Raw genomic sequence first — 27,053 nt, forward strand, 5'->3', positions numbered from 1 at the left:
ACACTGTATGCAGTGAGAATAAAGCAATGCTGCTCATAAACAGAGGAACATTAATTATATACATTTAATTTTATGTAACATCACACTTGTGGAAAACATAAGAAAATGCATGTATTGTAAATGTCATCTTTTTTTCCTGAAGGAATTTTCCATTATTATTTTATGATGATAAAATAAGGTGTACTGATGTATTCTCAAAATAATTTTATATTTATTTTTATGTATTTCAATAATATTGAGTCAATAAAGATGATATCAGGAAATCTATGAATGATAATGAATTTTATTTACATTTTTATTATAGCACTAACTTCACATCAGTTCCCTTCAAGTGTACATTTGAAAAAAAAAATGTGCAAATCATCTCTTTTTAGCAAAACTACCCAAAACATCTCAATCACTTTTGTAATGAAATTTTTATTGCAGTGTTTGAAAATATTTACATCAGCAAGAAAAAATGTTCATCAAATGAGGCCATATTCTGGGAGAAGAGGGAAAATGGAGTAACGTAAGCAAAATATTACATGGTGAGAACTGGCCCTTGACTCAATAGCAATTTTCTGGAAAATGGTAGTATCAGTGTAGTAAGATGAATATAACTCAGCATAGGGAGCAGTTCCAGAACTTGTCTGCAGCACAGTATCAGTAGATGAAACTCTTTCTTTTTAAAGTCGTGCTTCGGGATTGCCATGATCATGTTAAATGGGATTGAGAGTGGTTCTCAAATTGTAGTCTGAAGACAGTGTTATCTAGATGCTTCAACCACTGGTTACAGTCCGAATCAGCCAACTGTGTCTTCAGAAGTGTTTTTAACTAGATTTCTGATGAGATGTGTTTTATCGTCTGAGAGAAATTTTGAAGGTGGACAGCAGATATTTGGAACAAAAATTTGGGGGCTCGATGGGCCAGAGCAATTAATGCAATGATTGTGTGTTGGAACCTGGGAGGAAAAAGGTGTTTCTGGCAGGGAGGACTGAAAGGTCTTAGCCACCTCTAAACTGGTGTCTCCTCATTTGGAAGCATTCGTGGCACAACCGATGGCATTTGTTTAAGGCAGTCATGTGGTAAACATGAGAGTATAACGCACCATATTGCCTTCCCAATAACACTTTAAACTGTTTGCAATCTCAATAAACTTTTAACTTTTGAAACACATGCACAGAGGGACAGTTCCTTGCTTCTGTTGGAGGGAATATCAGATTTGCATAGTGCCTCTATACTTCCATTTCCAAAAGCTGCAAAGTCGACAGCCAAAAATAAAAGCAGGCCAAGAGCAGTAAAAACTCATGAAAACCTCTGTTCACTGTTTTTCAATTCTGTTTTATTCATTTTACCACTACAGCTTGGAGTTGGGCTTCTGGACTGGGCCACTGGGAGCTGCAAGGTGTGGACCTCACTTGCTTTTTCCACAGGAGGAGATGGAAGGAATTCTTTTTGGAACTTTGGTGTTGGGAGTGTGCAGAAGTGCCTCCAATCAATAACTGCCTCACCTTGTAAGCAAATATATAACCTTTCAGGGGTTTTCTTCTTTTTTTTTTTTTTTTTTGTTTTTTTTCTTTTGATGTACATCCTTCACATGGTGGATGAAGAGATGAAGCATTCTTTGTTCTCTTTTGGCAGGGTAGTTTTTGGGAAAGCAACAGAAATGACAGAAAAACAATTACTTCACCTGTTCACTTCTATTCACTTCTATTCACTTGTGTTCTATTCACGTCTATTCACTTCACCTCACTCCACTCACTCTCCACTCCACTCCACTCCACTCCACTCCTCTTCTCTTCTCTTCTCTTCTCTTCTCTTCTCTTCTCTTCTCTTCTCTTCTCTTCTCTTCTCTTCTCTCTCTTCTCTTCTCTTCTCTTCTCTTCTCTTCTCTTCTCTTCTCTTCTCTTCTCTTCTCTTCTCTTCTCTTCTCTTCTCTTCTCTTCTCTTCTCTTCTCTTCTCTTCTCTTCTCTTCTCCTCTTCTCCTCTCCTCTTCTCTTCTCTTCTCTTCTCTTCTCTTCTTTCTCTTCTCTTCTCTTCTCTTCTCTTCTCTTCTCTTCTCTTCTCTTCTCTTCTCTTCTCTTCTCTTCTCTTCTCTTCTCTTCTCTTCTCTTCTCTTCTCTTTCTCTTCTCTTCTCTTCTCTTCTCTTCTCTTCTCTTCTCTCCTATTCTATTCTATTCTATTCTATTCTATTCTATTCTAAAATAGTGACATCCACAGCTGACTGTATGCTGTATCTGAGCATATTTCTTGTGTCCTTTGGTGTAGTGTTGCTGCTCTGTTCTGGCTGTGACTACCCAAACAAGGACGCTACGGCTTTACTACACACTGGAAAGAAATGAGTGTTCTTCCAGTCATCCATACAAATTCAGTGTTGATTAAACCTGGGTTCATAGTAAATCATTTCCAAATCCAAACCACCTTCCTGACCTGAATTTTCTATGTCTCTTACTGCACCAGGCATCTGCATTGAATGGAGACTCTGTACAACTACGTAGTTAATTTTGTCTTCCAGAGAGAAACGTGCTGGGTTTCACATGCTGCCTTCTCTGTTGTACTGCTACCGTTCACCATGCTGCTCAGACAGGGTAGCAACAGATAGTTGCCCTGTTCTTTTCCATATAGCGCATCATGTTTTTGTCTAGATATCTCAGCAACGAGCCATCTCTTTTAGGAGAGTACCCCCATTATTACAATATGCCAGATACTTATGTCAAGACATTGATATATGTCATTAACACCATGGAAATAAATTCAAACTCATACATTGTATTTCACACACTGAGTTTTATCTTGACCTCCTAAGGTGAGAGACAGATGTTTTCCATTGGCAATGCTATGGTTATTTGTTTATTTTTGTAAAATGCACATCTGAAATCCACCTATATAAAACTGGAATATGGGCTGCATTTTAAGTGAAACCAGGGAAAAATATGCAAACTTTGAGAGATGAAGGGGAAAAAAAACCTGCAGCAAGCACCAGGATATGTGAGTGAGTAAGCATAATAGATCAGAATAAGGCCCTAAATCAATTTTATTTTCACAATTCTAGCATCATAAAAAGTGGGTGGCAGTAAACCAATTATTATGCAACTTAATGAACTAATTAGGAAAATCAGAGCAATAATGGTACTGGTACTGACTGATCTGAATATAAAAAGTAGAATTAAGTTCTCAGTATTGAATTTTTCAATGCAAAGGATTATATAATAACTTTCAAAGCATTTTGAATTTGGGGAGAAGGAGGATTGCATCTGTAGTTGCTGTGGGTACCCGAATGATCTGCTGTTTCATGTACTGAACTCACTGTGTAAGTACACTCATATGTACTGATTTAAAAAGAAAAAAAAATACGGACCAGATTATTAAAGCTTCATTTGCATTTATTTGCTCCTAAATACTGTTGAAATACCAATATCTGTGGTCAGTAGGTGCTTAAATACCTTGAGCATATGGCTTAGGTGGCTGATCCTGCAGACTGGTGGCATGAAACCTTGTAGACTGGGATCGCTGCATAAACCCAAACACCGGTTTAAGCTTTTGTAGGAGTGGGATTTGCACCAAAATGAATGCACAAGAATAGAAGAAAGTAATCACAAAAGCACAGCTTCTCTTCCTTAATATTAGTATTGTAGGACATGCTATGCTTTAAACTATTTAAAAAACCTCACATAATACTGTACATGTTGACAGAAATTATAAATATATTGCTATCAGACCAGTATTTCTCATTATACATCTCAGATTATGTATGAGTATTTCGAGACATTCAATAGTTTGTTGATTTTCTTTCTTTACCACATTTCTGCCTTTACATATGTAGATAAAATGATGTGTGATTATGGGCCTAAACCTTTTCTCTTTAACATCAATGACAAGGTTCCTTTTGCCTTCGGTGCCGAAATTGAAATGCACCCTCATAAATTTCTCCATAGTTTCCTTGCTATTGTGAAATGTACTGGAGTGTTTTCATTGATTCTTAATATATTTCTTTATCATACAATTATAAAATAAGGTTTCTTTACTAGTTTTCACATGATTCCATGTCTGCTTTGTCCATGTTTGGCAAATGTGAGAGCTATAATGTTTCTATGCTGTATATGTTGATTTCTTTAATGGTCTTTATGATATTTGGATATGGAATTGCTCTTACAGATTGGGTCCTACATGTGTCAGGGCAGTTTCTGTCTTGAAATATAACCCTTGCATTCTCAAATGGAGTGTTACTCGTGTGTGTGTACCCAAAGACAGGACTTGGCTATTCCAGTGCCTGAAGAATTGTGCTGTTTCAGATGGTGTCCATATTTTTTCCAGGAAAGCAGTTGTTTAGTCCACAAGTGTTTCATCACAAAGCAAAGGTGAAAGTCATTTCTTAAATAGCTTCATGGAAAAGCACAAGTAAGAAGAAAAATAATTTCTGCTTTCCATGATAAAAACAATCAATGTGAATAGTTTTGTTTATTTTCCTGGTCAAAAAGTCACTGTCAGAGTATATTTAAAACAAATGGGGAGATGGGAGGGGCAAATAGCCTTAAAGCAAATGTATCGCATACAATACTTTTTAAAAAAGAGAAGGAACCCAGGCCAGCATGTTAAAAATGAGCATTTCCAATACAATTTGTCACCCATGCATAAATCTTGCTGACATTTTCAGTCACTTTAATAGCCTTCCCATTTTATAAATCAGTATGAACTTGCACAGTTGCAAAAAGTGTGTATTTTGAACATCTCATTTGCATACTTTACCAAAAGCCAATGAGGCAGTGGAAGCAACACTGGTGATCATAATAAGTGTTTGGGAAAAGGCAGAAAGATCACTAATGGTTTGCCTTTAGGGATTTCTGTACTCCATAGGGGACGAAAATGAGAAATATTTTTCAAACAGCAGGGGTAAAGGTTTTAAAACTAGAAACACATGGAGTGATAAAAATGTTAGTGCCACAGGGCGCATAGCAGGAAAAATTTACAATGTAAAAACTGTAATTTCAGCATTAGGAAGTAATAATCGTGTTTCATCATTGTTATTAAAGCATGACCCTTAAAGTCACATAAATTAGATATAACTTTCTAGAGAAGTGTATTAATCTTCAATGGAAAATATTAGGAAAGTTTATTATCATATGAAGATCAGAAGAAAATGTTTTTTATTAAAAAATGAAGTTAAACTTGGTGGGGTTTGGTTTTTTTTTTTGAAGAAATCTCTAGCATTTTGAAACAACAGCTAGACTTGTGTTTACTCAATGCAAAATGCAATGACTAGCTTTGCTCTGAAAACCAATAATAGTTACATGAGAAGAAACAAGCAACCAACAATTAAAGAATGAGCTAAAGAAATCCAGGAAGTTCTATTCATAGGCATAAATGGCTTATATTTTGGTCAACATAGTCTTTCTATTGTCTTGATGCCAAATGCATCCAAATGATTAATGAAGAATGTTAGAGTTGTCGGAAAAAAGAAAAATAAAACTGTAGCCTGAGGTACCACAAGAATATCCACTGGGAGACTTGAAATAGAACTGGTTATCCGAGGTGTGTAATTAGTGACTGAGGGATACTTTCCATCCTATCTGTAAAGTGCAATTTTACGAGGGCCTCTGCATTTCTTGTAAGTGCTATTTAACAAGGTCACTTCACCTGCAAAAACTTTTGGGTACATTTGTATTTGCAGAGATCAAATGCCACACTCCCGTTGGGGGTGTGGGAGCCCCAGCTCTCCTCGCTTGGGCTCTGAAAAAGTGGTGCAATGTGGTGGGAGTGGACCTGCTGGGAGAAGCACCTGCTGCTGAGGACCACCCTGTACCACTTGAGTGGGTTCATCCCGGATGAATGTGAGTTTTGTTGCCTTCCTGGCTCCAAATCCCAGAGAGTTTCTTGAAACAGAGCACTGAGGGTGTGGATTCAGCCCTCTTTGCTGTGGCCCACAGGAGCTGCCCAGTTGATAACTAGAATAAGAGACTGATCTCTGCATTCTCTGTTTCCATAATTTTATCTTGATTTTCTTCTTCTCGATTTCAGTTTAAAAACCTAAGTGCTAGCATTTTAAAGTGGAATAGCATGTAAAAGAGAACTCAGGTGAACCTGACAGACTGGATGTACTTTTAATTTTCTGGAGATAAAGAATAGAATAATGCTGTGTTATTGATAAAGCCTTTTGATTTCCTGCAAGACAAGCAAGCTTTGACCTCTTAGGGTTTGCAATGCAGGATGCATCTTGTGTCAAAGCACCGAGGATGTGCCTCCTGGAGTATGATTTAGCCAATTCTCCATTGTGCAATCACTAGAGCAAAGCCATCGATAACAGAATAATACAGAAAAGAGCCCTTATCTGTGCCCCCACATTGAATGCCCTCATCGTTAGGACACAAAACTTGACTTCCTCTTGCATACTCTATTTCTTGTCCTGTGACTCTCCTTTTTCTTCATCCACATTTCTTCATCTGGAAGAGGAAGAGGTCCATGGCTCGTCTGGAAGAGTAGAATCCCTTTCCCAACTTAATCTGTAGCTTGACTTTGTGGGTAGTCCTCCAGAGAAGCAGTAAACTCTTTCCTAAGTGCTCCAAACACAGGAATGCTATGCATAAGGAGGGCATCATTATTATCTCTCTCTCCAGCTGTGTTCTTATGTGAAAATGGTTGTAGCTGTTTTTTTTTCTGTCCCTTTCTGCCAGTCCCTCAGGCAGTTTATGAAGCTCATGCATAGCCAAAGATTAGGCATTGTGCTTCTCTGTGCCGTTGGAACTAACAAGGCAAACTTGCCCAAATGTGTCTTTTTTTTTTTTTTTTTTTTTTTTTTCAAGATGCCTTTCCTGTTTGCATCAGACATGACTTAAAGATTTCTGTCACTAACCTTGGTGGCAGAAATTGTCATTTTCCAAAGCAGAGAATTTAAAATTTTTTCACTTTGCAAAAAATTATCAGTTTTCTAATCCAGAAAGTTCATCTTCTTAGTCAATATGTGCTAAATACTGGCTACTGAAATGGTCCCAAGGGAAAGAGGCTTCATAATTTTCTTACTGAAAGGGAAAGATATTACATATTAGTCTGTTAAAATGAGGCAGCTAAAGTAAGGTGACGAAATAGGGAAAATAGTGAATAAGTGGTGAATTTGTTGACTTTATTACCTCTATGGTGCATTTTGCGAAAATTCTGCTGTTTTCAGATATTCTTTTACCATAAGGTGAAATGAATGACAGAAATTACTTGCTACTCAATATTATTAGCCATCTGTTTTATGCTGGTGTAAATTGATATAGAAAAGAATTTGGCAAGTGTTGAACAGTCTATACAATTTTAGAGACTAAAGATTTCGATTTCCAAGCACAGAATCCTTCTTTATCTGGAAGTCTGCTGCTGAGGTCACAACTTCTTTAGTTGGCAGTCTGCTTCTATAATAGTGATATGTAGAACAGATTTTTTTTTTTTTTTTAAAGTCCCAGTGTATAATATATTTACGTATATTTTTAGCATTTCAGAATTTGAAGAGTAAACTGATGGCATGCAGTCTGACAATGAATTCGAGTGATCTTAAGAATTATTAATGACATTGATCCCATAACAGTATCCATTGATGGTACCAAATGTGGTCAGCATGGAAAGCAGTGCGCTCAGCTGATGTCTGCTCTACCTGTGGTTGTACATGTGGAAATTTCCATTGTACAAGGGACTGAGACCAAAAGGTAACTTAGGTGGCCAAATTGTGGGCTAGAAAATGCTGTGTGCTGGTGTTGCAGTCATGAAACACCTCTGTCTTTGTGTGGATGGTGGTCAAAACTTGAGCCTTATTTAGAAGTTCAGCCTCTGAAGTTGGAGGGGCGTAACAGCTAAAACAGGTGATTAGGTTTAGTTTTGGAGATCAGGAGTGTTTTTACGTTTTCTAAATGTAAACTGCAGCAATCAGCCCCTAAAAGAATTGTACGTGTAACACGTAAGTTTTTAACTGGTGTCTGGAATATTTATAATACAAAGTTCAATGTAGTCCCATACCTTTGGGAGGTTGGCACTAAGAAATTTCAATCTTTTCCTCTACGAATTGGATAACCTTTTTAAAAACTCTGATTACATTAACTCAGATGTTAAGTTGGTAAGATTTAGTACATTTTGTTGTATCTATTCAGTTTATTTATAATATGTATAACCTGTGGTCTGGACTTTTTAGTCTAACAGTTATATTTTTTTCAGGATCCGTTCCCTAAACCTTTTCATCTGTGATACTTTGAGTCCCTCAGGGTACTTCAGTCTGAGAAATTAGAAAAGCAATACAGGCTCAGCTCTAATGGCCTGTTTAAGATCATCTTTTCAATAGCCAAACCACTAAATTACCAGAAAGAGGTGGAAGGTGTACCTCTATACATGCCTGATGTATACAAACAGTCAAATAGAAAATAGTAGGACCTCTAAGGCCAAACCTAATATTTACAACTTGAACCATTTCAGTGAATAATTTGAGGTGGTTCCATTTGGAAAGTGGTAAGAAGAATTGGGAGAATTATGATATAGCTATAAGATCAGCTATAGCAAATACCTGTTGGGGAGTGGTAAAAGGTGGAGAGACATGCTAGAAGAAAATTAGAGTAGATGTTATCAAAGATCAGACTTAAAGCTTATTTTATGTAATATTTTCATGAATGATCTTTGAAAAACAAAAAATTGGCATTTTTTTTAGCACAAAGTTTGGAAACATCACAACATCACCAGTTCAAAACTGATTTGGGATATTCAGGAAGAACTAGACCATGTTGCATGCTGAAGCTGTTTATATGGGATTAAATTTAGCACTGTTGAAATGTAGCTACTTGTGAAAGAAATTTTCTATGAACTGGAAGTTCTCAACAGGGAACAAAAGAGAGAAAAAAAGGTACTGATTGTGCATGGGTATTACAAAAGGATTGAGATCTACCAATAAAAAACTATTATGAAAAAGCAAACACAATTTAAGCAAGAGAGGTATTTCCAGCAGAAAAAGAGAAATAATATAATTCAAGAAGGCTCTTGTAATCTTCCTCTTTTTTTTTTTTTTTTCTTTTTTCCTCTAACAGCAATATTGTTTAATTTTCTTATCATTTCTTTCCTCTTTCTTCTGGTTCTGTGGGATCAGCTTCCCTTATTGCATCTACTCTTTGGCATGAATTTACTGTAAGTACATTAATAGTTACAGTCATTATGGATGTATGACATATGTAACTTTACATGTCCTAAAAATAAAAGTATAGGTATGAAATATTCCCCCCCAATACAAAAGTAGTTTTGCAAAGACAGAGCATTTACTCTAAGTGGGACCATGTTATAGTTTCTGGATTCCTCTGGGAGGTCAGGCACATATCTCAATTTCTTGCTGTGTGTCAGAGACACACCATGGTTTTTCCTGGAAAAAAACTTCTTCCTTTCTTTTCCATTTGGCTCATGCAGCTGAAATGAGGGTTTGGAGCTGTGACATGATGTGAGCTTTTCCAAGGAAAGCTCACTTGAATGGGTGGGTGCATCCTTCAGTGAAGGATCTCAAAGTGAACGTCTGATGAGGCAGAAGGTATGCACTGAGGAGATCCTGACTGCCAGGAGAGGACAGTAAGGCAGTAAGAGAAGCAGAAGTGTCTTTTGTTGACTAGTGCACCAAGAGGACTTGGGCACGCTGCAAGAACCTGGGCTGCAGGATAGACACTGAAGATCTCCAGGGAACTTTTGTCAGAGGTGGTTCATATATATATATGGGCAGAAAGAGGTATAAAATTTGGTCTTTTTTAAATACTTCTGACCCCTTAGGGAAAAAAAAAAAAAGAGAAACAAGATCAAATGGACTGAAATGAGTTCTTAAGTGAAACCCACTCATTTAGATTTGTTTTCTCACATTTTTCTTTATAAGGACTATGGCTTTCTTGATATACTGTCTTAAAATAACTCATAGTAATCTTGTTTTCCCAAAGTCAGTCAGTCAGTCAGTGGTAGGCAGTCAACATCCATGGAAAACCCTACAATAATAACATTTATCCTATAAATAACAAACTGGTTCATATGCCTGATGGAAGGAAATAAATTTTGAGGGTGTTTTCAGTATCAAGTGATTGAGAGGTTTATTGTATAAACCAGAAGTGAAACACTTTATTAAAAGTTATGAAAAAATACAGTGTCTTAATAACTGTAGAATGCCAGTCAAAACATGGTATTTTGCCATGCTACTTAACTTCAGCAGCCTTTTCCCCATGAAATATATTTTCCCTATGAGTTTTTAAGTAAATATTTTCTTGGGAAATTATGAAGTGTATATTGCTTAGGAAAATCTAGTCTTGTATAAAATGCATTTGGCCACACTATTAGTATGTTAGAAAGGGCTCAGTATTAGTCCCTACTGACCTTAAAATATACAAATGTATTGGGTTTTGCCAAATTACCAGTCTTCACAGTTTTGATACTGAAACAGAGAAACATTATTTAGTTTTACTTTGATCTGATACAACATTTGCATCTATTAAATTTGAAGTCACATCTATTAAATTTAAATCTGTGCTTCATACAAGCCATGAGAAACATTCACACAGGAAGAGCTGCTCTGGGGCACAGCAAGTTTTCTTCTCCCATGTAGTTAGCGATAGGACGAGAGGAAGTGGGCTTAAGCTGCGCCAGGGGAGGTTTAGGTTGGAAATTAGGAAAAATTTCTTTACGGAAAGGGTGGTCAAGCATTGGAACAGGCTGCCCAGAGAGGTGGTGGAGTCACCATCCCTGGAAGCGTTCAAAAAACGGGTAGATGTGGCACTTCGGGACATGGTTTAGTCTAGTCTACCCTTGATTGGCTTAGAGTAGACGTGGTAGTGTAGGTTAATGGTTGGACTGGATGATCTTAAAGGTCTTTTCCAACCTAAACGATTCTATGATTCTATGATTCCATAAGTATAAAGTAGATTGCAGGAGGGAACTCTAGAGTTGGAGGTAGAGAAACATGGTTGCAATCATCCCCAAACTTGCGAGTGTGCAAAATACTTCCAGCTGAGAAGAACATACAATGATCAAGCTCAGCCAATATATGAGAAGGTTGAATTTAGTCCTGGTCTTTGCTGGTGTGACCAGCGTCTGTGTTTCCTACCATCTGTATAGGTATGGATGCAGAGATGTAGAGCATCATGCAGAGCAGCTGGAGGTGAACTGTTCTGTCTCTCCTGTTGACCCTCTGCTATTGTGTTTGACCAATACATGTTAACTGCAACAGGTTAGTGTTTCAGCTCTTAGGTTTTAAATCATTTGCCTTATTGGTCTTTGGTGCCATTAGCATTGATCATTTGACATAAACGCTCCAACAGGTCACTAGGACTCTTTACTGAAGCATAGAAGAGTTTATCACAAAAACATCAAACTAAACAAGAAGAAAACCCCTCTTTTTGGTAACTGAATCTCAGGTTTTGGTGTTGGCCAAATGAGAGCTGTGTTCCACTTCCTAGTGTGTTGGAAGTGTAAAGAGTAAACACATCAGATTTGGTCATTGTCCAGAGGAAAAATAATTTCTAATAAATATTGGCTCCTTTAGCAAGCCAGCTAAACACATAGTGAACCAGTTATTGATCTTATTTTTCTCCAGGTTTTAGATACAGTGACTCATATTCCATCAAAATTATGAATTATTGGTGTTAATTTCATTCATACAGATTTATGTTCCTAGTCAAAACCGACATTTTATGCAGAATATTAATGCAGGTATAAGAATGGTTGGGGAGGTGCACACATTCCAGGTATATCAACCATCACTCATGCTGGTGGTGTGAACTGATTTCCTCCAACACACTTTGAAAAACTGTCATCAACTGCAAATATATTTTTTTAATCTTTTCCCCAACATATACTTTACATAGATGGGAACATTTTCCTTTTGCTTGATATAGCTTAGAAGAGTAAAATATTTTCTTATGAACAGAATATCATACCTGTAATAGCACAATTAAGTTTTGCAAATATCTAGACTGATTTTCTGTAGCATACAAGTTGTAGTTCTCAGCCATTTCTACATTTCTACATGTATCTTCTGCTGAACTACAGCATAACCTCTTAGAAAAATATTGTGAATTGATTTAAAGACCTTGAGTGACAGAGATCCATATGAATTGTTCCTGTGATTAATTATTAGAGAACTGTGTTGTGTTTCTACTCTGGATTTGAGTGTCTATATTTGCATTTGCCAAACTTTAGAACTACTTATGCCATTTTCTCTAATAGTGCCTGAACTTTATACTTTCTTTCTGGTCAAGGCACAGTTTAACCTTTACTGGGGATAAAGAAGAAGGATTTAGCTTAGTAAGTCTCTCCCCAAGAAGACGTATCTTCAAAAAATTTCAGAACCCCTTTTTTAAACCCTTCCCATGTGTGTGACATGGAAGTAGCAAACAGAGAGGGGCAGAAGATGATGCATGTTTTCCTGCCTGATTCTTCCAAAGATGGAATAATGATGGAATTGAACTACCTATACAGCAAGGTAAGACCTGGGCCAGACAAAAAGGCATGAGAATCATTTGGCAGCCTGCAAGTCATTAATTTGAGCTATGATAACATTTCAGTAGCTGAATACTGCTTTTCTGTGGGCTGGAAGTTGCAATATTCAGATTGTAGCTCTTTATGCATTGTCTGAGCTGATGCTTTAAGTACTAAAAACCAGAATGGCTACAGAACGGAAACTACATTGGCTACTCCAGGGCTGGATTTTGGAGTACAGTCAAGGCAAAAGTGGTAAAGGGGCAAATTTTGGTGAACAGTATTAATGGAGAGCACAAACGCATTACCAGTGCAGTGGGGGAGGCTAATTAATTGGGTTTTGTCAGGATTCATGGTGACGCCAGTGAGAAAAGCAAATTCTTTGGCATCCCAAAGAGCAACGAGCATGCAGAAGGAAAGACAACGGCTGATGGCCCTCTTTGCCCAGCATTTGGTATGCACAGGCGCAGGCATCCAGCGAGCAGCAGACAGCACTAAACAAGGACTATCCCGCTGCAGAGAGGCGCGCAAAGTGAGAGCAGCTGTGAATGCTGGCATGTTTAGCTGCTACGAGCTGCCGACCCTCGCAGATGAGGCTGGCACGAGACTGCAGGAATGACGACGGGGTAATACTAACAAGACTGAATTGATCTGCATATACTACAAAGGAAGACCAGAATACTTGCATAATCGCAAATCTGTAAAGTAGGTCCAGGGGAACACCTTGACTTTCCCAGGAAATGAGAAGGCAGCTGTGAATGTTTTTGGCAGAAAAGTGCTTCTGCTTTTGCGAATTGTCAGCCCGCCGTTGTTCGCTCTCCTCCCGGTCTGGGCTCAGTTTGAGCATTGCCGAAACTCACTCTGGGTAGCCCCATGGTAAGATTTAGTGTTCTGTGTCGTGGATCTGGAAGAAACAAAAATAGGCCTCCTGCCTAAAAAATTGTGGTACAATACAAACTCTGTAAATATATTGCGGAAAGTCATACAGACTGCTTTGAAGGAATAAAATAAAATGGGGAGCATTTCTCTGGTAAATGAGAAATTATATTTCTTTCCCTGATATAAAATGAGATTGCTGGTTAAGAAGGGTCATATAGATTTTACATATTTTAAATTAGTTTCTTATGAAAATATGAATACACTCTGGCCACATTTGGCCAGTACTTTGAATTACAGTGTCGAAGTTGCAGAAAGCTTAAATGAAAAAAAGAAACAGGAGCAGAAAGAGACAAGGAGATGTATCGGCCCTTTTCTCTAATAAAGAAAAAAACATAATCATGACTTGCATATAAGCTGTAAACTTTTGTCTACTGCATTTCCTTAGGCAACCACAATTGTCCTCCATAGGGATTGTTTCAGCAAATCATGCTATTTGGATAGGCATAGCAGAAAATTTTAGCAATCTCAAGAATTGCAAGCTCAGTCTTGCACTTGGTGAAGTTCATAATGTAAAGTGATGCCTTTAGAGAAAGTACCCTATAATGCAAGAAGACAAATCACTGATTTGGAATTGATATGTTCCTTGTACTTGATATGTTCATTTATATGCAAGAAATTTATTTGATCCCAAATTCAGGAATTTAACCAAACAGGCAGATAATTACATGGCCATCAAGTGAAGAAATGGAAAAGAAACCCCATCAAGATCCCTGTTGCAGAAAAGAAGTATATAAATTAAGGAACAAGTGACGAATCCTGAAGAGGAAAGCAATATACTAAATAAAGTACTATTTCATGCATGCGACTTGTGTAACATTAAGGTTACGCTTATACAATAAGTAAGGAAATCTGAACTAAAAGGAGAAAAATCAGCATTAATGCTGAACCTCGCCCTTCTAATTTTTAAAACAAATTTATTTTTATTTTCCACATTCACAATACATGTGCCAATATAAATCACAGTGCATTATTAATACAAACAACATTAAGACATAGAAAAATAGAGAGCTTAGACTTTATTTGATTTTCAAGTCTGACTGAACAAAAAGAGACAATGTACAGCTCCCTCCTCTCTCTCTTTCTCTCTCTCTCACACACTTGTTAGGCTGTTATGCTTTCTTTTCTTAGTGTGACATCTTTTTTATTTTAGGGTTTAATTACTAGATGCATAGCTATAAAATTTACAAAATTCCTTAGATATTTTTAAAAGGAGAAAAATGAAAAAAAAAAAAATTACCAGAAGAATTTCAAGGTCAGATATCTCTTCTTTGGGTTTTTGAATAATGTGTAATTGGCTTATTTTGATACTCATATTCAAACTTTCAGGAAGCGTACTGAAGTATGTCAACTAACTAGTGATCTCAGTTTCAGTAACAGTCTATAGGATTTGGATCCAAAAGGACTTAGGTGATAGTGCTTTCTACTGAATTTACTTATTTTCTTTTTTTTGTAAGATATTTACTGCAAAGTGTTAATTTTTATAGATAAATCAAAATTGATTAAATATTGCCCATACACTTAACCAGTATAATTTTTTTGCTGAGTGATATACTCTGTGATAAATAAGCTGCTGCCTTCAGTTGGCATGCAGCCATCTCAGGAAAATTGTACCTGCAGTGCTCCATGCCTCTTTTTGGATGGTTTTTATCGTAAATGCAGTACCTTGATACCAGAAAACGTTTATGGATCCCAATATGAGTAACACTTCTTACCATTAGCAGTTCACAGTGTATGATCGTCAAATGACACCTAGGATGCTGCTTAAAACTCTGAGGAAAAATATTTTGTGTGTGCACTAATTATTCATAGCGAGTAGGAAGAGCCTATGCATTTAATATGTAAAATTATAAGTATAAAAAGTATAGAAAGAATTTATACTTGAAAGAACGGACTGGATCAAACATGCCTTTCTTTGAGATACATCTGGTTTTACAAAAGTGGTAAATATGAGTCCAAACTTAGTTTCCTTCATTATTTTTATTGAAATATGGATCATTTTAGTTTCCATCATTGCAGCTCCATGAAAAACCACCAGAATTTTGGTGATGCTGATCTGTTGAGTACTTCATGGTTGGGTTTTGGTTTTTATTTTAAATTACATTACAGACACATGTAAATGAATTGTGTAAAAGAAATGCAATTTATGTGTCTGTATGTATCTGCCATGATTTTTTTTCATTTTTTACTTCTTCCTTTGACTCTGAAACCAAAAGAAGCAGAATTTCATACACTGAAAGAAACAGAATTACACAGTAAGTCTGAAAGTCACAGCTATAAAATCTGTGGGAAACTTAATGAACAGAAATTTACCCAAAGAGATGACTTCTTTGAATCTCACTTCTTTTTCTCCACATAAATTCATTTCAAGCACAAGACACATGCGGTGTGAATCAGATCATTAAATGTGAATGTTTGGAATATTCCACAAAGTGCATTTCACTCAGGTTGTTTTTTTTTTTCCCCTAAATACTGAGGATGCATTAAGATAATTGCAATAGTCTAATTAGACTTTCTCCTAAAAATGACTTGTCTACTAGTGGTTTAATAGATTAAGGATTTTAAAGGGGTTAGAGAGAACCAGTTACAGTAATCAGAGAAGAAAAAGTGCTGAAGGTATCATGAAGGCTCATAATTAAACTGAAGCTTACAGCTCAATTAAACTTGAGCATCATTATGCATAAAACGTCAGTGGGCATCAAGAGTCCAATAAAAAGAGATGCTATCAATGTTAACAGCCAACAGATAAGACATAATATGGATTGGACCAAGTCTTCCAGATAAAGTCAAGGAAAATTGTGAATAAATTTGAAGTACAATCTAAGCCATGTCTAATAAGCTAATTAGTAGAAGTTTGACATTGGAGATGCAGTAACTGCAAGATATAACTCTGAGCTCAGTTTTATGCAAACCACAATAGATTAGTTTTGAAGAGGGGAAATACAAGAGTGATTTGTGTGGTAGAAGCAGGACAGGCAATGCCTGTGACTGTAAAAAACACCACTTGTGTCGCCCAGTCCTGTGCAGTATTTGTTATATTTAGACACGGACATCCCGACCTTAGTTTGGATTCTCATTTCACTTTTATAGCTATATAATTTGGCAGTGCTTCCTGTTTCAAGATCCCTATAATCACGTAACTCCTTTGTAAATATGTGGCAAATACTTTATAAATAAGCAGTAATGGAGCCATCAAGCAGATGACTTGGATTGCGAGTACGCTTCCAAGCTCAAGGCAGAATCATCTGTTCCTGGTAGCAGTTGGCTTGTGTGAGATTGATATACACCTTACAAGATGTTTTCTTTTACATACCGCAAGGGAGTTGAAGGCTCAAACCCACCAAATCTGTTGTGGAAATCTTTGTAGCAGAGTGGGTGATGTTTTGAATCAAAAGCTCATGGGATTGTATCTTGAAGTTTTCATGTTTTTCTTTCAGTTAAGAGTCTTGTGTTAACTTTTTTTTTCTTTTTTTTTTTTTTTTAACATATGCAACTGCAGCAGTCAAAAAGTTTAAATATTGTTGAATTCCTACCAGTGTAAAAATATTAGGAACGGCATATCAGTAAAAAATTGTGATAGAAATTATTTGTGATATTGTACACAGAATAAATTTGTTGCAAAAGGCAATTGCATAAGAAAAACTGTTGCATAAGAAAGCAGCTTTTGCTGCTTTTCTCTGAAAGGTACAGCAGGTGCTTACAAAATTATCAACTGAAAAATTAAGAATGCACTGGTTGTGCAATCTGTGTTTCTGTAATGGGAAATTTAAGTTAGTGAGTGCTGGGAGAAGTACTGCAGTAATATTCTAGAGTTAGCAGAGTGTTATAGAAAGAATGAAGAGATCCTGGCGTGAAATGTTTCACACAGATTCTATAAGATTCACAGGTATTAATAAACTGATCTCTGGAGTCTCTTGTCCTTTTTATTTGCAGCTGTGTATGATTTACTATTCTTTCTCTCTTCCGTGGTGCCCTCTGGATTGGGACCTGAAGGAACCTCCAAGTTGCACTTGGAGAAATACCATATGAGGAAGAAAATGTCATCATTTAATATAGAGGAAAAGAGAAAATCTGTAAGTGGTAGGCATGGGAGTCCAAGTGCTAGCACACAGCAGACCCAAGTTCTTCCCTTATGAGTGCAATGCTTGTAGAACTCCTATTGTCTTCCTGGGGAGTACTTTGTAGAGCTTATTGGGTATTATTTCTGTAAAGGCTTTTATTTTGTCAGGAACCAAATTATTAATTAATGCCAGTTTCAAAGAATATTCATCTGGAAAAGTTTCCAGGTACCAGATGGAGTATGTGGTGCATAAAGAGAAGGGAGAGTCTCTTCCTAACCTAACAACTGCAGGAGGCCTGCTGCGGTTCAGGTTTGAAACCGAACGTGGATCTTCTGCATCCTAACGGAACACCCCCGGTTTCAGGCTGCTCCTTAGGAGATTTGCTTTTCTGGATCAGAGCAAGAGGTAAATTCAGTTGGTACCTCATAACTCCAAGCAACATTAAGTCAGAGGGGTGGTGTCTCGCAGAATCCCACATCTGATCATGTATTTGATTGTGTCTTAATTAGCCACTCTTCTGTTCAAAGTGAAATGAAGATACTCCAGTGCTAATTAAGAAGGGTCTATTAAGCCACGTAGAAACGCGTTCCTGATTTAGAGCTTAGACATGAGTTAACTGAGCATCAATGGCTCTGCAGCGAATGCCCACATGTGTGCTCTGTGGCAAACATGAATTTATTTACTTTAGTTTAGCTCGCAGAGAAAGCGGGATAAACCAATTTAAATTTGTCCTGCCTGGTTAGTTCATGTGCGGTAAATTGGTACTCTTTGATAGTATTTAGATTTTATTGTGAAATCAATAGTTAAGTATACACTTCACATTAGCCAAAGCAGCATGTTTGCTCCTTCTCAAGACCTCAAGTATTATTTCTGTTATTATACTTGTTAGAGCATTATTATATTACATTAAATAACATTAACTAAAATTATAATTACAATCATTATAGCTCACATTGTGTTAACTGTTATGTTGTGATAATATGATCATATTATAATATTACCCGTGATGGTGATAGTGATACACGTCCATTTCTGTAAATAGGTAAATTCTTTGTACAGCTGAAGCAATGGTAGGAACACGAAGGGATGAAAGACTTTAGCAATTACAGCGAGATCAGCAGCAGGAGTAAAGATCTAAAAATTACTATTGAAAATCACCCCTTAGAATTTTAGATCCATAAAATTCACAGGAAAACACTTCTGAACTTCCTGAAGGAAAGGCTTTCCTTTTAGGGCCATTAGAAAGCAAAGACTAAGGTGCTCAGAACATCTCCCCAAGTCAATACACCAGGGTTAAAATTACTTAGCACTTTGCTTAGGCCCATTGCCAGCTTTTGCTCTGCAACTTTTTGAGTTATTGTAAGGCAAAGGGGTCCACAGTCACCCCAAGAGAAAATGCTGTTGCTAAAAGCTGCAGAGGGGATGAATTTGGACCATATCTGTCTTCCCTAGTGTCTTGATCCAAACCCACACGTACAACGATACAATTGCAAGTGCTCATGCAGGGAAGTCTTCTGGGCTTGACACGTTTCATGTGAGCCCTTTACTCTCCCTTTAAAAAGTACACAGGATATTAACTATAAGAAAGTAAACCACTAAACCACCACCAACAACTGAATACATGACACGAAGTGAATACATGAATCCCATAATCTGTCCCTTTCTAGGTTGCTCAGCGTATACAGTGATACCTAATGTTTGGACTGTTGTAATTCACTGACCTCAGCGAGTGAGTGAAGAATGAAGAGCACAGTATTTCATCTTGAAGCTTTTTTATTCTTTCCCAGAAGATACTGTTCGTAGCATGAAAAAAATTGTATTATAACAAAATTGTATGAAAATAAATTCCCTCCCCCCAAGCCAATAGGTGTTGTTTTACAACTGGGAGGCAGAAAACATATTGGTTGAAAACATTACAATATTTAAAAACCACATGGAGTTGTAAAAATTGGAATGAGTCCTCTAAATCTTCTATAAAATGGTTAATCAGTTGATCCTTAACAACTGCTATGTACAGTACAGAGAGCTTATAATTCACAAATGCAGGTTCAAGCAGTGTTCCCCAAGGATGGGGAGAACAGATTGAAACACTGAAAAGAAAGGGGAGGGAGACAGAATGAAAGAAAGAATTACAGAAAAAGGTCAAATTCTTCATTTGCTTTTTTATTTTGTGTTTTCCCAATTATTGTTCCCCGTCTCTCAACGCTGAAAAAATCTTATCTTCTCTCGCTCTCTCAATGGAAATGGGAAAAAATCAGTTGCAATGTATTTTGGAATACTAATTATTAAACTTACTTGCTACTTTTTTCATCTCTTCTAAGAAATCCTACTATATTGTGCGAAATTTAAAATCAAGGGCTTACCCGCAGTAAAAGAGAGAAGATATACATTTTTTTTTTTTTTCTCTTTTTAATGACAGTCTAACAATAGCCACACAACTCACCAGTGCATTCCAAAAATTTCATGCTGTCATCATAAAAATCTGACTGTAGCAGAATCTGTCTGGCACTAGACATAGCCCTAATGACCCTAAACTCACATACGATCCCTGGTGATCAGAAGAAGAAAAATACGGTAAAAAAAGAGAAATATGTAAACTGCTTAAGTGACAGAAAAATATTCTCTGGAGAATGTCATTCATTTTTTCCCTGTCTTTCACAACTGTCAGAGGTACCAGCTCTCTGAACTTGTCTTTTGTTTTGTTTAAGAGGAAGCATAGGAGAATTTACTAGTCACTTGGAAAGTAAAATTAGTGATGAAGTCAGGTCATTCCCCCATTTCTACAGTTACACCAGTACCTTTACACTGTTTAAACAGGAAGCATAACATAACCCTTTCCACTTTTACGAATGTTGGTAGTGATGAATTTCTCTCATCAGACTTCTGTTTCCTAGGGTTCATGTAACAAGAAATCATGTTTCAGTGTAAACCAATAAATAAGGTTTTACATGAACACAAAAAAGTCTTAACAGAATCACGCATGCATTTAAAAAAAAAAGAAGTCCTTTGTATGTGCTTTTTCTTTTTTTGTGTGTGTTAATACGAAATAGCTTGATTTTAATTGTGATTCATTTCTAGCATTGCTATAAATTAAGTAGGGAGGAATTTATAGTATCCTTTGAAAGTTCAAAAGCATTCTAGAGAAATTATGCTAAAGAAATAAAGAATTTAATAGAGATTGATAAATTTTTGCCATATTGTACAACATTTGATGTTTTTACCTCCAGCTTTTGAAATCAGCCAGATAGTAGAGACTTCTTTCTGTCTCTCTCCACTATAGAGATCAGACTGAAAATATGAATCTTAAATGTGCTGACCCTAAAAGCAGCAAAAAATATCAGTGTAGCATTGCTTTGAATAAATTACTGACACTTTAAAGCCAATTGGTGTTTAATTCATTATGGTTTTTAGTGTTAGCTGTTAGCAGTAGCAGTCTTTCTGTGCTCTGTTTTGTTTGGCCGTGCTATAGCAATGTATTTTGCACGTTACCATGAACCCATTGATTTCCCGGTGACTTGGGTCTCTCTTGTTTTTGGGTTGGGCTCCAAGTACCACACAGGGCATTTTCTTGCAGATCCTCCTTTTCCTCTCATGGGAATGCTTGAAGAATATTTGTCTTTTATGGAGCCCTTCTGAGGTGAACAAAATCAAACTTCATTAGATTGACCAATATGTGAATTGCTATTCCTAAAAGTATACAAAAAAGAAAGATCCATATGACCAAAGACATAAAAAAGAAGTCAGTCACAATTCAGACATGTGAAGATCCTGTATGTGGGGGAAAAAAATCCTTCTTATCTGAAGAAGGCTCTGTCCTTGTAAGGTTTGGAAACACAGATATTGGGGGATTCGCACCTGTGTAAACAGTGGCTGGACAACAGTCCAGCAGGAAGAGACATTATTTTAGTTGCTGATTCATCAGAAAGATTGCTATCCTACTGTCCTGGTTTGGGCTGGGATAGAGTTAATTTTCTTCCCAGTAGCAGGCACAGTGCTGTGGTTTGGATTTAGGATGAGAAGAATGTTGGTAACACGCTGATGGTTCAGTTGTTGCTCAGCACTGCTTGTGCCAGTTAAGGACTTTGCAGCTTCCCATGCTCTGCCAGGGGCACAAGGAGCTGGGAGGGGGCACAGCCAGGAGAGTTGACCCCAACTGCCCCAAGGGCCATTCCATACCATACGGCGTCATGGGCAGTATAGAAACTGGGGGGGTTGGCCGGGGAGCAGCAATCGCTGCTGGGAACTGGCTGGGCATCGGTCGGCGGGTGGGGAGCAATTGCATTGGGCATCACTTGCTTTGGATATTATCATTATTATATTGTTACTATTAGCATTACTATTTTACTTTATTTCAATGATTAAACTGTTCTTATCTCACCCCAGGAGTGTTTCTCACTCTCACTCCTCCGATTCTCTCCCCCATCCCATTGGGGCAGGGGCAGTGAGCGACGGCTGCGTGGTGCTTAGTTGCTGGCTGGGGCTAAACCACGACACCTACTCTCCAACCAAAGAAGGAAAAAATGGGCAAATTGTCAGCTCAATACAGTCCTAAGCTGTATTTCAGCCCGGGAGGTGTGTTCCCAGCAAAAAGTAACTTCTTCCCATATCACTGGATATCTCAGCATACCAGGAGCTTGGAGAATGAGAAACAGGCAAGTTCAAAACCAGGTTTCCTGATATATAAAAAACTTCGTTAAAGCGACCAGAAATCCCGTACTCAAAGCGTGCCGAGGCAAACATTCGCCTCAGTGAGTCCACTCCCTCCTGATCAAACTGTGCACATCCTCATGTTTCACTGTAACAGTTTATAGGCCCGTGTCCGCATCACTGTAGTATTTTGTGCCTTGCAAATATTAACAAATCCAGCGTCACAACATCCTGAGAGGTAATAGCAGGAAAACATCGTCTAAATATTTTAATCTCTCTTCTTGCAGTAGAACTTTCACTTCCCTTACACACATCCTTTATGTTTGTTGAACTTGTATTTACTGGTCTAAGTTTTCTTAAACCAAAACAAAACAGTAATTTATCTAGTTTATTTCTTTCAAAATGGTGTTCTTAAAGTACATCTTGCAGATAGATTATCTGTCCCTCACAGCAAAGCCTCACAATGGGAGTCTAATAATTGCTCTTTTTCTAATTTCACTAAATGAGTTATAATTATTTTATGTCTGTTTTATGGTTACTGAATAGTATTAACCTAAGCTCTAATTATAATATAGCTTTCAAAGGAATGTATGGACACTAAATTGATGGACTGCCAGCTTATGTAGGAACATCACATAAAACAGATATACAGCTAATAGTTTAAGGCATAGCATGTTAAAATTCAGGGGCACAACTTGTTCATGAATAAGTAACGGGGTGTAAATTCATTGACTATCTTTTTTAGTAGATCAGACAGAGAAGGGCGTGATTAATACTTGTCAAAATGAAAGTACAGTTAAAGTTGAATGTTCCTTATACCAATGGGATTGGAAGTCTCAGTCAGAGTCTGAAAGTCAGGTTAGTCAACACGATAATGGTAATGATGGATATTATGTCTCTTTTCTTACAATTTGTCCTGTACTAGAGCATGATGAATGTTACTGCCATAAACTACCCTGTTGCTTTTCATGTATAAAGTGATTCTCAACCAAATATCTTGCAAGTCTCTTATTGTCAGAGGCGGTTGGAGGTCAAAACGTTAAGCATCAAAGATTTTAACATCTGTGCCTCTGCCTACCCCCACTAGTGTGATGTCTGGCTGCAGCTTTGCAGCCACGGACCCTCATCCCCTTTCATCCCCGGAGGTGCCAGAATCTCCCCTGACAGAGCTCCCCACGGCTCCCAGCTCCTGCCGCACGCTCAGCCGCACCCTCCTTGCCCATCGGGAGGGGATTCATGGCTTGCTCGTGCCAAACAGATCAGATATCTTTGGGTATTTCTCATCCATTCACTGGACAGGTCAGCAAAAAGATGTTATTTGGCCCCAAATCCTCAGAAGTGGCCTCCACTGTGGTTTTTCCATTCGCCTTTGGTATGAGAGGCTGCGTTGGGCAACACTGACTTATTGCCGGTCATCTTAACACAACTGACAGAATGATGCCTGACCACCCCTCTGCAAAACCAAGCACACCAGAAATAAGTGACAATTTCCTCCCACAAAGGTGATCCTTCTCATTTAGAAACCCTGAATATATATGACACCCATTCATCCTGGATTTAGATTTTAAAAGTTGGTTGCGGACTTGCGGCTAAAAAATGCTGTTTGAATTAGCTTCAGACTAAACAAATTAGATGTGTAAAACACACCTGGCTCTTATCTAGATAACAGCTAAACCTTGGACTATGAGAACTAAATAAAACCTACAAGCCATTTCCTGGCCATTATGTGAGATTTTCCGTTAAGTTTATTTTTTAAGCCTCAGTGTCTGTTTCTTAATTACTTAAAGGTCCATGGATTCATTCTGTTGTATGAAATTGAATATAAATTGTTTACCAGACTTAAGGGGGCAAGGAGATTATGCACTTTCTTATTTTTAATATTTCTCTCTCCTATCTGCTGTGACCAGACAGAAATTTCAAGCAACAGTTCTTGGAAAACATATGGAGATCAGCCTGGGAGTTTTGTAAGGTAAGGGACCGGCCGCGATGCCAGGATGTCTGGCTGCTGCTTCTGCTGAGCAGCTCTGCATCCTTTATGGTTTGAAATTATTCTATTGTAACCATTTTCGGTTGAGTTTAGTTTGGCAATATATCCTGGTTTCTAAAGGTGTCTACACTTACTTGACCACAGAAAATATTTACTTTTCTAAAGGGCAGCTTAACCTTTGTTTAAATTTGAGGTGAGCGAAAGGTCATTGTAATTATTTGCTGTATTATTTGTGTCACATCTGAGTTACTATGAAGACTGAACATGCATTGCCCTTTATTAGGAAACTGCTTAACAAAACCCAATATAACCACATGTTTTGCATCCAGCAAATACTTTATTAAATCAACGGCTGGTGCATGAAATTTGCACCTCTCTTGGGCTCTGACTGAGAACTTCTAAGTTAGCAGAGGCCTTCCCAGGGGATGGAATAGAGATGGGCTGTTTGATACGGCAGCTATAGTTACTTTATTTTAAATATCTTGCAACCCAGAAAAGGGGAAATTTGAGTTCAATGCTTCCTGATAAAGAAGTGCAGAATGGAGGAATTGCAATACTGATGGAAGTTTTATAGCAAAGGTGGCTTCATGGGAACATCACACTGCTGCTGCTAACAAAGAAAGACTTAATTTCCCATAACTTTCCCAAAACGCAACTTTCCCATAACTTCCTTGAGAGGCAAGGAAGAAGAAATATGCAATACGGCTGTAAATTTAAACTAAACGTTACACATTTACAGGTAGGAGCATGCATTTGTCTTGCAGAAGGCTGTTAATCACCGCAGGAGGCATCTCTGCTGTCACAGGCATCATGGATCGCTGCAGCTGGCTCCTCCTCAGCCGGGGCAGATGTAATTCCCAGCCTGAAAGCCAAGATCACCCTCTAGTTTTGTTGCTATTGATTTGTTGCAGTATTTCTGGTCTACGGCTGACTATTTGCAAGATGCTACATTGCGTAAATAAAGCTGCTGCCTCTACCTTAATAGGAAGTTGTGATCCAGTGGATAATGAATTGCTAATCTGTTTGAGACAACCCCCTCCCATGCCTTTGCGATAGAAATTGTCTTTTAAGTAGAACAAGAAAACATTCAACGACCCTTAGATTAGTACATCTGGTTAAAGACTGACAAAGTTGCACCTGATAGTGCTCAAACACAGAAAAAATGAGAGCGTCAAACAAGTCTTCAGGAGCAGAAACCCCACCATGAATTTGTATGGATGCACGAGGAGTATAGGATTCAGCATTCAATAATACCAGTTACTTTGTGGTGCTGTGCAAAGGAAATTTTATATGGATAAAAGGTATTACAGCCAGTACCAAAAAAGAATCACATCTTTTTGCAAGGTATGAGTGTTGTTTGCATCAGTAACAAACCGATGCTTCTCTTCTACAGAGAAGCACGCAGGTGCAGTTGGGATTATCGCAGTTCCAGGCTGTGTAACAGGGGACAGGGAAGAATATGAGATCCAACCAAATCAGAAAAGAAACTGGAATTTCGTCAAGGCAGGGGGGTCTCTCCTCTGCCAGCTGGGATTGTACCACCTAATGTTGGATGATGGGTGACCTGCCCCTCCCGACCAAAAGTTGTTGTCCCTGGCAGGAGCCTGGCTGCTCTGGTACTAGAGATGCTCTGAAGAGCAGAGTGTACATAGAGACCAAGCTCTAATTTGAAGTCGAGAAACTTTGCTTGAATTTGTTACTTGGAAAATATCCCAGGAGCAGCTTATTGTGATAGACTGTGTGCAAATAACCAGTACCTCTGAAGTTACTCCTGTGATAAAGCATGATAGCTGGGAAGGGTTACTGCTTCATTGCATCACTCCGATGGTTTTATATCTGCATGGCAAAGTAGCAAATATCTATGGATCTCAAAGTGCTTGATACGTGCGATATTCAGAGCATGGGGGTTTTTTTTATTTATGTATATTTATGGTCACTCACTCAAGGATCAGTGACCCTTTGCTAGATTAATACAATGTACTTCAGATACAGTAGCACAAGTAAAATGGCTTTAACAGCGAATCCACTTGTTAGTGCTTGAGTTGCGCTGTGTCGTGGCTCAGCCCCGGGCAGCAGCTCAGCACCACGCAGCCGTCGCTCGCTGCCCCTGCCCTGGTGGGATGGGGGAGAGAATCGGAGCAGTGAGAGTGAGAAACACTCCTGGGCTGAGATAAGAACAGTTTAATAATTCAAATAAAGTAAAATAGTAATGATAATAATAACAATATAATAATATTATAATAATAATAATATCCAAAGCAAGTGATGCCCAATGCAATTGCTCACCACCCGCCGACCGATGCCCAGCCAGTTCCCAGCAGCGATCGCTGCTCCCTGGCCAACCCCCCCAGTTTCTATACTGCCCATGACGCCGTATGGTATGGAATGGCCCTTGGGGCAGTTGGGGTCAACTCTTCTGGCTGTGCCCCCTCCCAGCTCCTTGTGCCCCTGGCAGAGCATGGGAAGCTGCAAAGTCCTTGACTGGCATAAGCAGTACTGAGCAACAACTAAAAACATCAGCGTGTTCTCAGCATTCTTCTCATGCTAAATCCAAACCACAGCACTGTGCCTGCTACTGGGAAGAAAATTAACTCTATCCCAGCCGAAACCAGGACACTATGCAAGCAGGAGAAACAATAGGCCTTCAGTTTGAGAATCTTTCCTAAAAATCAGCCTGGCCGCCAAAGTACACTGCTATATTGAGTCCGTCCTATCTTTTCAGCAAATAGAGTTTTTTGTCTTTCACTCAACAAGTTCCTTTTAACAACATCCATTTAAAAACATCAAAGAGAAGACGGAGGTGCTAGGAGATAGCCAGCAATCGCTAGCCAGGGCCGGATTGCACAGACCTTCAAGGGTCAGGTGAGAGTGTTGCTCCGTGGCAATACTGATGTGAGCGCAGGGAAGCAGAGAGAGGTCCCTGCGCGACCTCGCCGCGGGAGATGAGTGCGCGGGGCCGCAGCAAAGGTTTGCGTTGGCAAAGGTCCACCGTGGGGA

Source organism: Pelecanus crispus, chromosome 5 (genome assembly GCF_030463565.1).
Source record: "Pelecanus crispus isolate bPelCri1 chromosome 5, bPelCri1.pri, whole genome shotgun sequence".
Lineage (NCBI taxonomy): Eukaryota > Metazoa > Chordata > Aves > Pelecaniformes > Pelecanidae > Pelecanus > Pelecanus crispus.